This window comes from Motacilla alba, chromosome 1A (genome assembly GCF_015832195.1).
Source record: "Motacilla alba alba isolate MOTALB_02 chromosome 1A, Motacilla_alba_V1.0_pri, whole genome shotgun sequence".
Taxonomy (NCBI): domain Eukaryota; kingdom Metazoa; phylum Chordata; class Aves; order Passeriformes; family Motacillidae; genus Motacilla; species Motacilla alba.
In genome coordinates, this window is record NC_052031.1 from 47251819 (window position 1) to 47267368 (window position 15550).

The window sequence follows — 15550 nt, forward strand, 5'->3', positions numbered from 1 at the left end:
TAACTGCAAAATTTCAAGCAGAAATAACCTTAGCTTAGTCTCTTCCCAAAGATACACATTTGTAATCAAGGATGCAGTCAATTTTCTTTCAACACAGATCTCATGAGAGTCCTTTATTTTAAACCTACCACCTCTTCCCCCTTTTCTTGGCTATCTTCCTTTCCTGACTGCTGAACTCTCCACAACAATCCTGTCCAGCACTGTCTGAAGGGACAATGTTGGGAGAACATGAAAAGACTTCCTCAGCGTGTGCATCTCTCATTAAGAACCAGGCATGAACTGCTGTCCCAGCCTACCAGCAGACAGAGACTGTGCTTGTGCCCCAGAAAGAGGGGCTGGGTCAGGAACTGCAGTACCATTTTTACAGCATCAATATAGCTCAGAATAGTCTTGTTTGCAGCCACAGAAGTGGGAGAGAGCAGAAAGCAGCAAGGAAAAGACACATGCTTTGCATGTCACTATAGAGGATGGTGTCGGGGATGGTCTGTGGGAGAGGCCTTTCAAGAACAGAACATCTCTTTTTTGCTTTAGTTTTTAAGAACCATCTTTAATTTTTAGGAACTACCAAAGCTATGATGCTGTCTACTTATTTATCATTGATTCTTATATCTCTTTCCAATAATTTCTGTATACTTCCTGCCACACTGCTGTGCCCGTGTTCACCATACCTTTCCTAACCCTCAACAGGGTTCACAGCTTCAGATTTGGCCAGGATCATGGACTGGCTTGAGTTGGAAGAGACTTTGAAGATTCTCCAGTCTCAAACCCCCTGCCATGGGCAGGGACAGCTTTCACTAGACCAGGTTTCTCAAAGCCCCATCCTACTGTCCTTGAACACTTTTAGTTCAAGGATTTCAGCCTTGAACTGATTTCCATCCCTAGCTTTTTCCTCAGAAATCAAGGTTTGGTTATTCTATTAGCATCTGCACAACTATGCATTTATCACTGCAGAACTTTCTGGAGCAGAGAGAGATGATAATTTCCTCTGAAGGAGGTACAGTGGCCAAAAGTATGTTCTTTTTTTAATACCAGAATCATCTGGTTCATGTTTCTGGCTTCCTGAAGCACACAAAAATATCCATTTGAATAGAAATGAGAGGAGGTCCCTGACTCCTGCTGCTGAAAATTTCAAAATAGTAGTCAAAAATCTGACACAAGAAACAAAACAAACTAAAACAAAATGTGCCCATTTGTAGCCATAAAAGACTCAAGAGTGTCACTTTTCAATCTTTCAGACTTCTCAAAAAAAGAAGGAAATGAAAAGATGAACTTAAAAAATGAAAAAGGACTTAAAAAATTTAAAAATTAAAATACTAATTTTCCACCAAAAAAACTTTCAGAAGTTTTTCTGCAAGTTAATTCAATACAAGTTGCTTTAGGCTGGAGTAACCCAAATACATATGTTTGCACGTGTAGGCCTCTTTCCCAGGGCCTACACTTAAGTATTGTAACAAATCAGCATCAACAGCTCTTCAGGTTATTACATATCCCTGCGACAAAGCCCCCGTGACCAGGATAGAAAAACCAGTGCTTCTTCCAGGATAACAGCCACGCTTCCATAATATGAATATTTTCATGAATATTTTCATGATATCCCTTTTGGTGCATTTCTCTACAAGAAATTTTACTTAACAGTTTTCCTTCCTGGGATAATTTACCAGTAGAAGCCATACTAATTGAGAAGTCCTCAGCTTGAAGTCTCTGCCTGACTTTATATCATCCCTTTAGAAAACCTCCACTGCCTTTCACTTAAACTTTGCACATCTGTACTTGTCTCAGGGACAGCAACTGAGGGGGGACAGAGCACCCAGCACAAGGGCAGGAAGCATGGAGTTCACCTTGCATCCTTTTTTATCCACTTTGAATGGATGCTTAGCAAGCCAAGTCAAATAGCAATCTCCCATTATTCTCCTGCTGCTGGCTCTACAGAGAGGTTCAACAGTCCCCAAGGGCCCCCTCTCCTGGGTGCCTCTATTCTGGTGCCAGAACTGACATCCAATATCCCCAAATTCTGGTTTTGCCCACTGCTCCCCACTTCTGCTCTCCATGTTTCTCTTGTGCCCTTCACATGTGCCACTTAGTCTCTGAGAGCTTCTCCTAAACCATCTTCTGACCTTCCCACAGGCCCACCAATTTAACCCTTGAGCCTCTTCTGAAGTCTCCCCTGCAGTGCTCTTTCTGCTGCAGCAGCCCTGAGGGAATGTGAACACCTCCCGGGGGACAGGCCATCCCGGCAGCTGGCCCTGTGCTGCCTGGAGGAGTCTGTGGACACACACAGCTTATCTGGGACCTCGGGAATGTAGTGCCAACAGAGCGATAGCACTTGTGAAGTAGAGAGGAGACCCACAGGACCCACACTCGTCCTAACTGAGCCTGTTTGAGGTTGGACTTTTCAGGTTCTCTCTGTACTAGAGGAAGCAAAGGTGCTTTTGAGCCGGGCTGACTTTTAGGCACTTTGAATTGCTGACTGGAAGAGTCAGTCTCGTGACTGGTCACAGGTCCAACCTCATAAATTTCCCTTCCCTTTTTCCTGGGATCCCAAGCTCTGAGCCTGCTCAGGAGCAGTAGTGTCAAGCAGCACCCCAGGTACCAGGAAGGCTCTGTGCTAAGCTCCCCCTGACCTGTGAGACTGTGCTTGGAGGTCCTGCTTTCCTCAGCTGCCTTCATCATCCATATCCTCTACTTACTCCTGCAGGCACTGCACAAAAAAGGCAAAGGCCCCTTTTCTGGAGCAGGACTTGAAAATGCCTAATCTTTTGCTCACATTTCCTTCATTTCAGATCCCAGCTGAAATCACGGGGAATTTTTTTCCTCCCTTACCTACCCCTTTCACTGCCCTCTGTCAGAATTATTCAGCTCTCTGAAGCATTATAAGATCCACTATGTAGGAAAGATATGGCAGAAGAAATTAAATAGTATTGTTAGGTATCTATAATTACCCCAAGTATTTTTTTTCCACAGTGCAGCAATTTGAAATCTCTCGCAGCACTCTCTTTGGATAGCAGATGTTGACCATGTCAGCTGTGTGCTAAGAATGCATTTTCATGAATTGCATTTCTTGGAATTTGCAAAGTGATGGTGTGGCAGAGGGGGATGATCCTGGAAAATTCCACCCATGCAGGCACAAAGCAAGCAGTGCAGAGACCTGCCAGCCTCCTCAGAGTATCAGGGGCTTCTCAGCCCTCTCTCTCTCTGTCATGGCACCTGCCCCCATCAAGGAAAGGAAATTTCTTCTACATTCCTGCCCATAGGAAGGCAGGCAGGACTCCTGGGGGAAGAGCACATCTGGGAGAGGGAGGGTTTCTCCTGGGAAGGGGGATTTGTGCTGCTCACCTTCTAGAGAAACACACTGACAGACATGGAACAATAAAAATAAAAAATTTGGTGGATATCTCTGCTGTCTCCTCTCCATCTCCCTCCCGTGTGGTTTGTCCTGTCCCATAGTCAACAGTTACAGCAACCAGGCTCCCAGCATGTACATCAGACTACTGTTCTGTATCTTCTAAAAGAACCCACTCTTCTCTGATACTACATTTAAGTGCATTTTTGCTCTACCCTCTGCCTCCCATTACTCTTTAATTACATTCACTTGGACTGTCGTAAAGAAGTCCTTCCTTTTCTCATTGAATATTCCTTCAAACACTTGCAGAAAATTATCATACTCCCGACCTAGCAAAAATGTATATTTGGGGAAAATCTACCCTCTGGAACCAGGCAAAGGTCCAGTGAGACACAGGTGAGCCAGAGAAAACAGATTTTAACTAAAGTTCAAGTAACATTGCACAATAAACCCTGGGAATTCTTCAGAGTGTTTATTTGAGAAAGGGGACTTCTTAATGGAGAAAGTTCCTAGTGCTGATTTCACTAGACTGTACTCTTTTAATCCTTATTTATTTATAAGACAGTGTCTCCATTAGTCCCAGGCTGGAGCAAGGTGTCTGGGCAATGAGCAGGAAAATTTATGAACACAAAGAACTTATTCTGGACCCAAATAGGAGACAGAGCATGGATAGGACAAACGTTCAAATAGAGACACCGGGAGTTCTCTATGGGTCTGTTCCTCAGCCTTTCCAAAAACTGAGACCTCAAACAGCAGTAACCTGTAAGAAAAGGAACAGGGCATGAACCTGGTGGAAACTACAAATGCAGGCTGATCTATACACACAGGACAAGCTCAAGGAAAGCAGATGTCCACAGGTAGCCCCTGTCAAAGGCGAAAAAAGCTACAGAAATGAGATGCTGCCATAATCCCAGCAGTCTTTACAAAGCAAACATAATTTAATGCAGCAATACAAAGAACTCTGGCCTTGGTGAAAATGAGCACACATCTAAGAAGAAAAGCAAATAGTTCCCACTTCTAAAAAAGAACAAAAGTAAAGCACTCGCTGAAAGAAGTGACCTGAGCAATTCTGAATTCTTAAAGCACCCAGATGATGCTTAGAGCAAACAGTTAACTCAGCGTGCTGGTGCTGATCTCCAGCAGCAGACTGCAGAATGGACTCTCTGTTACTTCCAGATCTCCCAGCTTGGATGGTGAGACTGTTGTATGACACTGCTTAGACCGGAAAACTTGCAGCACGTCTCTGCTGTCCAGTGCTGCACCCAATATAAGTTGATTTGCCAGCAAAGGCTATTTCCTCTCAAGAACCACATGATTACATAAACCAGGATGGATCTAAGGGGAGAACAAAAAAAATGTGCAACACCTGTTAGCATTTACACTTCACTCTGCAGTTTCTCCAGTCACATAAGTGCCCACATTTCATGCTCCACCGCTGACCAAAATGGCGCTCTGATGAAGCTGTGCAAAAAAATATTTTTCGAAGAAAGATATGAACAATTAAAAAAAATTTAAACATTAAAGATATTACTGCAATCTAAATCCAGGTATTTCTTCCATCTAAACACAGGCTTGTTTGCTTTATAGAATTTTCCACTAACCAAAGTCAGTCATTCAACACACACAAAAAAATCCTGTTCTTTACCAGTCATGGAAATTTGGATCAAAACACACATCTGCAGAGACACTTCATGTACTCACTAGCAATAAAGTATCAAGTTAAAAAATAAAATAAACTATAAAATCCCAGTCCCAAAGGCTAGACCTTTCTTATGAGAGGTGACAGAGACCACAGTTTAAGCCTCCATTCTGAGTCAGGCTGAAATTACTTGAATACAATTTTCACACTGCCTAGTGTCCATCCTGACTGTTTGCCTAACGAGTCTCTGGTTTCTGGGGGAATGCTGCCATTTTCTCCTCCACATCACCTTTGTGAACGGTACCTAAAGGCTTTTGTGAGTCTGTATGAAAACACCAAGATGTCCCTTTTCATTTACAGCAATAAAACTTCAAAATAAAGCCTCAATATCTGGTAAAAATTAGTATTTTCATTGATCTTGAACTATGTTTTTTCGCACTCATTTTGTTCTTCCCATCATATTTCTGAGGCTTGGGCTTTATTATCTGGAAAGAGAAGGACACAGGAATCACTCTTCTTATTTAATGATCCATGTCATTTTCCCCACAAACAGACTTTGTCGACAAAGTTGGCCAGAATCGAATTAAAAATTCCTCGCCTCCTTCTGTTTGAGACTCCTGTTCCTTACCTTACATGGTTGTGCAGCGCTATTTTGCATCATTAAACAGCCTAACCCCTTTCCACCACAAGAGCAGCTGAATGTTACTCATAGTGAAATGTTGTCTCTATGTTAATTTTGCAAAGTGCTTAGGATCCTTCTCGAAGGAAGGAACAATAGAAATGTAAGTCATTATCGTGTACGGGAACTGAGGAAATAAACCTAAGGGAAACGAGCACCAGAAGCTGCCACACAAAATGCAGACCAATTTGAAAGCTTAAAGGGGAACAAGAAAACGGCTGTCAAACAGCCTCTCAGGCTTGGCATGGTGGGAGACATTGCAGCATGCAGCTAGCCCAGCAGAAGGAAATTAAATAAGATTGTCAAACTGCTGAGTCAGCAGAATACAGCACAACTCCCAGTACATTTTAGAATTAAACCCAGGTCAGTAAATGCCAGGTCCTTTCACAAGGAAGAAAGGCCAAAGGATGGTGACAGAATCTCAGACACCACTGCGAGGCGAGGCAAGGCAAGAGTCAGAGCCGGGATCTAACATTACCAAAGGCGGTCTGAATACAGACTTGGGGAAAACACAGTTCAGGCACAGGGAAAACAAACGATGCTGAACATATTGTATGCTCAAATCAATGACACTGAGCACATGCCAGAGCTCATGAGCAGCGAGAGTAACTCAAGGACAGAGTAGCTCCAGTGATAACCACAGCTCTAACACTGAAATATCTTTGAAAAACAGCAGAGAAGTTTACACGTAACAGTGCGGAGAAGACCACAAGGGAACAGACTGTCCTGGTCTAGTAAAAAATACCGTCAAGATGCGGTTCAGCATCAAGCCAAGTCAACCACATACAACCAGGGTTCAAACACAAAACAAGGAGCATGTGAGAACAAGCATGGGAACACTGAACCAACACCAGAGGAGAGAAACAAACCAAGCCAAAAGACAAAACAAACAAGCTATTTCTTACTGAAAAATGTCTGAGACATTTCATATTAGGAAAACCTTATTTCAAATTAATTCAGAGGCAAATGTGACCAGACTTTTACTGCAGGAAAATCAAACTGCCAAAATCTTACCAAAACAAATAGAGAAGTGGAGGAGGAGGAAGAGAAAGAAAAAGACAAAAGAAAGAAAAACATAGGGTCCTATGAATATGCAGCACTTCCCTTCTCTCAAGCCCCATGGAAGGAAAATAGAGCCTCCAGTTAATAATATTCAGATAATGTAAAAATAGAAAAAGCAAAGGATTCACAGGCCAAGCAAAGATGTCGTTGACATGAGACAGTTTCAAGCAAATGCAACTGAACAGATGAAAACACACCCTTAGGCACTGAGGGCACGTTCACTCACTGTGAGTCTCCTTCAGCTGCAGCTCTGCTAGTTCTTTCTCCAGACTCAGTCTGGTTGGCTGCTAGCTTTCTGTGCCCTCATCTCTTTATGCATTTCAAATCTTAAAGCTGCCTAAATTTCCATGCTTTCTTCAGCTGCCTTTTCATGGCACAGTCTGGCCACCAAAAGCAACAGAAAATAAACTTCTTCTTCCAATGGCACCTGTGTGACTCCTCAGTGCTACAGACTCCCTGAAGTGACTTCCAGTAGATGACTGGGCACAAAGCAAGGGAAAGTGAAAGTGGGCATGCTGTGCAAGTCTCCAGGATTGAAGGATACATGACCTGTTCACGTCACTCCTGAGTGGAGTACAGATGAAGTAATTACTGTTGGGCTGATAAATAGTCACAGAATCACAGAATCTTAGACTATCCTCTGTTGGAAAGGACCTACAAGGATCACTGAAGTCCAGCTTCTGGCCCTGGACAGGACCATCCCAAGAATCACACCATATACTTGAGAGCATTGTCCAAACACGTCTTGAACTATGGCAGCCTTGGTGCTGTGATTACTTCCCTGGGGAGCCTGTTTCAGTGCCCAGACACCCTCTGGGTGAAGAACCTCTTCCTAATATATAGCTTAAACCTCCCCTGGCACAGCTTCATGCCATTTCCTTGCATCCTGTCACAGGTCACAGAGAAAAGAGATCAGTGTCTGCCTGGCCACCTCCCCTTGTGAGGAACACCTGCGCTTGTGGGTCGATCCTTGTGGGTCCAATCCAACTCCAAATGTCCTGTGATTCCGTGAAGCCATGAATTCTGTGAGACTGCTATGAGGTCTCTGCTCAGTCTCCTCTTCTCCAGGCTGAACAAGCCAAGTGACCTCAGCCACTTCAGTTAGCTCACTTGTACATGGAATTCAGGGAAAAATCACTCCTGTGTTCAAACTGAAATCAGGGACAAGATCAAATCACCATCCCTGGTCTGGGGTTTTTTTGGGGTTTCGGGTTTTTTGAGGATGTTATAGACTCATCAGGGATGATGGGGATGATGACAGGATGGATCCTTGATACTGTGCTGTGACAGGAATATGTAATTACTGTAACCATACCTGAAAGCTCATCTTCCCATAGCAAATCAGCTATCTCCTGCATTAAGATATCTATGTTTATTTTCAACATGCTGAGGTGAAACATTCCCACAATCAATGAAACACTGGAACACAGATACACAGCAGCATCTGACGTGCCATAGAAATCTCCAAGCTGCTGGCAAGCACAAGGGTTTCAACCAGAAGCAATGTGGCTCTGGCACTAGCACATCAGCCCTGTACTGGGAGTTTGTGCTGCATTGAAAGACGTGGCCTTACTAGAGGATTTTTGGTTCTCTGTAAAGTTAGGATTATCCCCTCAGATATTAAGAAGACTGGAAATTTTCCATCAGCATTGGGTATTTTTGAGCTGTTGCACCGTCTCAGCTGCAGCTCTCCAAGCACCTTTACTGCTTTTCCCTGTCTGCCCTTCACACTCTCAATGAGGCTCCCATAAGCCTGCACAAAGCCAGTTATAATTTTCCACTGCCTACCAAAGCCTTCACAGGAGTTAGGCAGTTGGTGTGTAAAGCCTGCTGCCTACCATGCTGACTAATGTTGTCTGATTGTTCCCTTGTACTCCCCCGTTGGTCCATCTGTATCCATCTGCTACCTTTAGTCTTGTAATTAAAGTGTAACCACTTTGGGGTAGGAGCCACCTTTTTTGTTGGTGTTCACTCAGCTCCCTGCAGAGCAGAGTCCCAAGGCCATAACTGAGCGCTGGGGACAGCCATGATGATGTGCAAGAGGTGCATACACACTAGCAAAGGGTTACAGCAGCACTTCTCACTTTGTGGCATGAGCAAAGAAAGCTCCAGACAAGAGTTCTCATGTGGACTACAATGGAGGTGAGGGTAGTCTTCCCTTGTAGCTGGATGTTCTTATCCCATGCTGTTATTAGTACACCAAGCACAATCCTCCAGGATCCCCTGTTCAAGGAGTTAGGTTGGCAACCCCAGTAAAGGTCAGATGGCTGCTATCACCCTCATCAGCTACACCAGCAGAGAAATGGTAGGAGGCATTCTAACTACAGCCTGGGCTTAATAAAGATCTCCAGATATTCCAATATCTGATTTGCATAAGAGGACAAGGTGTTTCCAAGAAGCTGTCATTGTTTCAATGTAAGAATTCCCTCCAGTAGCAAGGGAGTACGGTCTGGTGGAGAAGAGCCAGAATATTTTTCTGCAGGCTCATGAATCATACAAATACACTCCAAAATTCAAGCAAAGTCAGGAACTGCTTCAGCAAGAGGCAAAGAGAGCGGACAGCTTATAATGACATAACACACAGTGGTTAGGAAGAGACATCCAACATGTTCTCTTTGGTCAGAGCTAGACTAGCTTATTATTGCAGGATGCAATAATCCAGCAAAGACACAGTTTGACCAGCGTATCTGCAAGATTTATATAGAAGGCTTTTTCAGAAAGATAGTTCTATTTATCCTCTGATAAGGAAGGCTTTGTGTGGCACTTGAATCTGTCCTTCTCCTTAGGAGCTGGTGTAAGATTAACATGGCCATAATTAGCCACAAATACATACAGTTAGATCCTGGGCAACTGTGAGAAGTCAGGCCAAATCCTGGCAGTGGATGCAGCATAGGTGCACAAATAAAGCCATCTGGTTGTCTGATTGAATCAGGGTCATAAACAGACCCATCAGATGTGACCTAGATCAGGTGCCTAAAGGACACTCACTTGGGAGTGGGATATCCATAAAATATGCATTCTTTGATGCAAGTCTGCTGTCTAATGAGAAGTAAGGCATTCAGCAAATTATGGTCTCTTAGAGACATGTCCAGAAAGAAGACTTTAAAAATAAGGGGAGGAAATGCATGTACAGACTCCCGTTCTAATTTCAGCCGTAAGTGCTTGAATCCAGAACAGTCCCTCTGCCCTAAGAAAAGATATATCCTTCTAACAACTGGTTCTGTGGGAACAGAATCAGTCTCCTACTCTGAGCAGGTTTAAACAAACTTCTATGCCATTTCTCCCCAGGGACAATGAGTCATAAATCCCCATGTACACAGCAAAATTAGCAAAACAAGACTGATTGGCAAAAACAATCCAATCTTGTCTCACAGCAAAAGGAGTTGGGGGAATAAAAAAATCATTTACTCCCTGGACACACAGGCAAGATGCCAGAACTCCACACACAGAGCAGAACCTGACCAAAGGCAGTAACTTCTACCCCATGGAGACAAGCATGCATGTGCAAGGCTTGCCTAGGTGGGCACCAGACAACATGAGGAAGAAACTGCCTCAAAACATCTAGTTTTCTTTCTAAAGGCAGGGGAAGGCCTTCAGAGAAGACTTGGATTTGTACAGCTGCAGTTTTCACCTCACAACCCTACGTTCTTGTTCCTCTCCTATTTTTAAAGAGCCTTCTTTAAGGAGGCTTATATTCTCTAAGAAAGTGAAAAAAAATCGAAGTTCTTCCTTCTGCTAAGCAATGTAACAGATAGGATAACATGATTCATATTGATTCTTCACAGAGTGGTCAGTACCTCATGGACTGTTACTGAAAGCAAAGAATACTGATCGTATTTTCAGTCCTCTCCCCTGTTATTTCTGCCACTGGGACATTGAAGCACACAAAGAGATGACAGTGAATATTTCTTTTAATGCACAGTAAGAGATCAGGCCTGAAGGCTGCATCATCATCAAATGCTACAGCCTCTTCAGTGTCTCTGTGGTGTTCATCAGCTCCCCAAAGGTGCCGACTTCAGGAGGTGAAAAGTGTCTCCGTAAGAGCTTTTGTTCATAGACATGCACAATAGCCTTCATATGCCCAACTGCCTGCTCGTACAAAAGGTTCATGGTGGAATCTTGAAGAAATTATGCCCTCATTGGATCAGGCTTGAAGTTTCTGCTGATCAGCTTGTCCATAACCCGGGTTGCCTCTCCTATGAAATAAGCTGCTTTTTGTGAGACACTCTTCAGGTTTGTCTTGCTCATCTAATCACAGAATTGTAGGCAGGCAGAGAACCACAAGAGATCACTTACTGCATCCACCAGCTTGGAGGCAGGACAAGATAGACTGAGATCCTGCACTGTTGGATATTTTTCTCTATATACTCCAGCAAATGAACCTCTACCAGCAAATGAGCCTCACCATGTCTCACCATGCCAAAATTTAGACAGCTCCCTACATATCTAACTGAAATCTTTCTGCTTGACAATTTAGCAAGACAACTTTTTCTTTCTCCCTACTGGGGCATGAAAAGCAGCTGACTAGTATGTCCTTTGTTCAACAATCATTTAGGTGTCCAAAAATTTATCTTGTTCTCTTTCCTCGTTTTTTTTTTAGATAAGAGAAATCTTCATTTTTCATTTTTCTTTTCTAAATCATTCTTTTCTTTCTGTATCTCCGTCCCGTATCTCAGGGGAACTCTTCCCAGACATAGATGGGCATAATGGTGCTCTGTCCCAAGCTGAAGACAGGGTCACAGGGTTCACTGCTGCAGCATTAGGAAGTCCTGGAAGGAAGTCCTCAGTCCCTACAGTCACTGAGGCAGTTGAGAGGATGTCACAGCAAATGGCCCCATTCCCAGGGAGCACTAATGTGTACAATGGTGTAAGGGTACAGGCTAGGAGCAGCCTGCCTGTGAATTTATAATCATGGTCACACCAACGGTTAGAGGAAGCAGAACAGACCCTGCTGGAGTTGAAGAGTTCAAAAGTCAAGTGCTGATAATTATAGCACCAGCAGCAGGCAAAAATTTTATCTGCTGAGCAGGGTGAAGGTTGATAGGAGCAGAGGATTAGTACATGCCGAAAGGAGAATGAATCTTTCATCAAAAGTTTCCCATCTGTCCTCTAAGATGGCTTGTAGTGGCACCCTGACCAAAACCACCACCTGGGGCTTTGCTTGTCCAGACAGGAAGAGGAGTGAATGGGGCATGCTTGGTAAGAGATGGAGGGAACTTGTGAATCAAAGGGCTCTGTGGGGTGGCACAAGAACTTGGTGTCATGAGCCTCATGGAAAGGTGCTCTGAATCCCCAGGGACACACCTAAGAGAGAGAGGCTAAGCACAAACTAGCAATAGAAGTGATGCCAAACTCACTGGTAAATAAAGTAGAGAAGGAATCTGAAAGAGGGCCCCAAAGTTCATAACATTTGTGTCACCCCCAGGTTTGCTGGGGGAAAGTGAGGAAGCAGATGGGAGGATCTGGGAGCTAATGGGACAGGACTGTTGGCAGGGAGCTAGTGGGATAGGACTCAGTAGAGAAGGAGGATGTAAGCAAGAGCTGGAGATAGCAGCACTTGCTAGCTCTCACAAAGGGATCATGAACCTAGAACTAAGTTCTCATCATATGTGGGATCATAAGATAGCAGAAGAGAAAGGCAAATAGTGAAGAAAAATACTGTGTGAAATCTCTTCCCACACAAAATATCACAACCCACTGACACAAAACCTAGTGTAGTACTGACCCTCTGGCTCACTTTGCAAGACATCTGGCCCTCAGTCATCACTGCATTGAGGCATAGTCCTTCATGGGGCGTAAGAGTAGACATCCTCCACCATCTCCATCTGCATACCTGCACCTCCATGATAAATGCAACAGGGGCATCTAGGCACCCAAAACACACCTAGGCTATCTGACCAGTGAAGCAAAGAGCTTTACTAACCACCTGATGAAACAGTAGTGTGGAAAGGCATGCAGCGTTCTGCCCCCAAGGAGCAGAGTACAGAGAAGTGAATGAAATTCAGCGCATTTGCTCATCATGATGAACCATTACTCATGGTTATGACAAGGAGAGCTCAAGTTACCGCCCCCTTGCAGAAACTGAATTTTCTCCTTGTTCTTTCATGATTGTCAGCCCTACAAGGCTTCAGTTTGTCTGAAGAACTCATGAGGAGATTTATAATCATCAGAGTTTGGGGGCAGTTGCAGTGCCTCTGGAAAATTAATTTCTGTTCTGAAATAACTGGTGAGGTCGTGAAGATATTTATTGGGGAAAAAAAATCAAAATCACAAAAGATTTCACAGACCTGAAATCCTGAAACAGTTCAATCACTGTCTGGATCTTTGCTGCTCAGAAAATGGAAGACTTCACACCTATTTTAAAACATATCTTTTTATATATACTCCATGAGACATACCCTCAAAATCCATTTGCCATCTTTCAAGAATTAAATGCACCAAACTGTACAGAGCTGCAAGCTGTGTTACTAAATCCAGAGGAGACTAACAGAAATGATCAGAAGACTAGAAAATATGACCTACTAAGAGGGACTGAACAAATTCATGTTTAACCTACACCAGAGATGACTAGGAGACAACATGGTAGAAGACTTCAAACACTCATGAGGACGATAAGAGTGGTAGAGAATAAACAATTCCCTATGTCCATTAGGGAGACACAAAGTATTCATGGGCTTAAATTGCAGCCAGGGAAATCTAGGTTAGACATTAGAAAAACTTAGCAGGGTAAGGAGAAAGCAGCCGTAGAAGAGATTGACTTGGGATTTCATGGGATTTGTAGCATTGAAGGTCTCTCAGAACAGGTGAGATAAACATCTGTCAGGAATAATTTCAGTCTAGTTAAACCCTCTCTTGGGGCACAGGGAGGGTCTAGTTGACCTCTTGATGTTCCTTCCAGGCATAGCATCTGATTATAGATAAGTGTGTAGTCAAAGATTGAGCTACAGTGAATGCAACTGGACCAAATCAGTGTTTCCCATTCAGCCTTTCATCTCATGTCTCCTACTGCCTGTTTGCCTAAAAGTTCCCAGGATGAAGCACCTTGCTATTTACATAAAATTAGTGAGAATTTGGATAATGTTCCAAAGCACTATAAAGGTATTGGAATTATGTGCTAAAAATATATTAATAATTTCTTGTATTGTGGCATTGCCTGGGAGCTGCTGTTAAAGGCCAACAGTTTGTGTTGCCTCACTCTTTGCAAACATGGAACAAAACTATGATCTTTGTCGCAAAGATCTCTGCTTCACACTTATATTTTTATGTTTGCATTTCTGCGAATGGAAAAAAAAAAAAAAGAAAAAGAGCATGAGGTTCCAGGTATGAAAGGTTTTGGTCTGTGATCAGAACATGCTGGAGATTACTTCAGTGTCTTCCAGAAAGAGCCTGCCAGCATAAAATTCAACCAGTTCAGAGTTTACTTATAATAATCTGATCCTCTCTGAGGAAGACATCCACTTCAAGATAAAACATTTGTGTCCAGGAAGCACTACGTGTTTTTCTTACCACTAATACCATAGTTCATCATAGCCTCATTTCAGTCCAGCCCCAGCTCCTATGAAATTAAGGATTGTTTTGGTTTAATGGATGCCAAGTAGTCCTCACAGACAAAAGGGCTCAAGCAGGTCACAGATCTAACCGCAACACTCTTGATAACCAGGATCCCTTCTACTAATTGTCTGGTTCATCTGAGACCACAAATTCACTCCCAGAACAACCCTTCTTACCACTGACAGAAGTCACCAAGCCTTCACTGAGGGTGCGACATGTGAAGCATGTGACGGGCAAGATAAAAACAGGACTGTATTTAGCTGTGCCTCCCCAAAGACTGCAAAGCATTCCAGCAACAGATTCCCACAGCCAGGCCTGCTAATAACCCCTAGGAGGATTCATGCTGCTACTGCTTCATTTTCCTTCTCTGACGATGGAATTTTCCCCTGTGAGAACAAATGGGGTGCCAGCTAGGAACAAAATCCTCCTGGACTTTTCCCGGTAAGCTTTAATGAAGTTGAGTGATGGACTGAGCCTGACTTGGCCCACTGAGACCTCCCAGACCACACACCCTCTTCTGGTCTGAAAAGTGCCAAGACCATGAGGTAGACAGGTCCTCCTGGAAACCAGGCACAAGCTGGGGGCTTTCACCTTCCTCCCAAATTCCTGCAACTACTGGAAGACCCTAGTGACTGCCAGGCACCCATGTGATTGCTCTTCTGTCTCATTCACAAGTTGTTCCTACAGCTCTCTTATGAATACACTTCCCCTGACAGCTCCCCATTTCATTCTCATTTCCCCATTAATTTCTTCCTCACTTTCACCAAGCAAGTCACTTGCAAGTCCATGCAGAGAACAAGCAGGCAAGGAGAGAAAGTTTTCTGTGCATGGTGGGGCAAAGGGGCATTTTTCTGAGCCATACACATGATCACACACAGACCTGCTTCATATCTATCTATTCTCTTTCCTTTGCTCTGACTTCTCACACCCAAAACTTTTTTTATATCTCATTTTCTTAGCCCTTAAACTACCCTCTCTGCTTCAACAGAAACCCTTTGGGAATGCTTGTTCAGAGCCTGGACCACTGACATTTATGTGGGAGGTGAAATGAACCAAAACTTCCCACTAACTCAGAAATTCACACCATTTCTAAAATGGTGCTTTGGGTTACATGAAAATTATTCCAAAATATGCAAATTTGGATCTTTGAACAACTCAATATGATCTCACGTTCACATCCTACTTAATACGCCATCCCATTGCAAGGGACACTGGCCAGATACATCAATAGCTAATCATCACAGTCAATACTGGCATGAATTACTAAGTATGACTGTAG

The 15550-nt window shown here is 43.5% G+C and overlaps 1 protein-coding gene across 6 annotated transcripts in view; it reads right to left on the bottom strand.

Annotated features, from left to right (window-relative positions):
- Positions 1-15550, bottom strand: part of GRIN2B (glutamate ionotropic receptor NMDA type subunit 2B) — a 224926-nt gene that overhangs the window by 79447 nt on the left and 129929 nt on the right. The window lies entirely within an intron of this gene.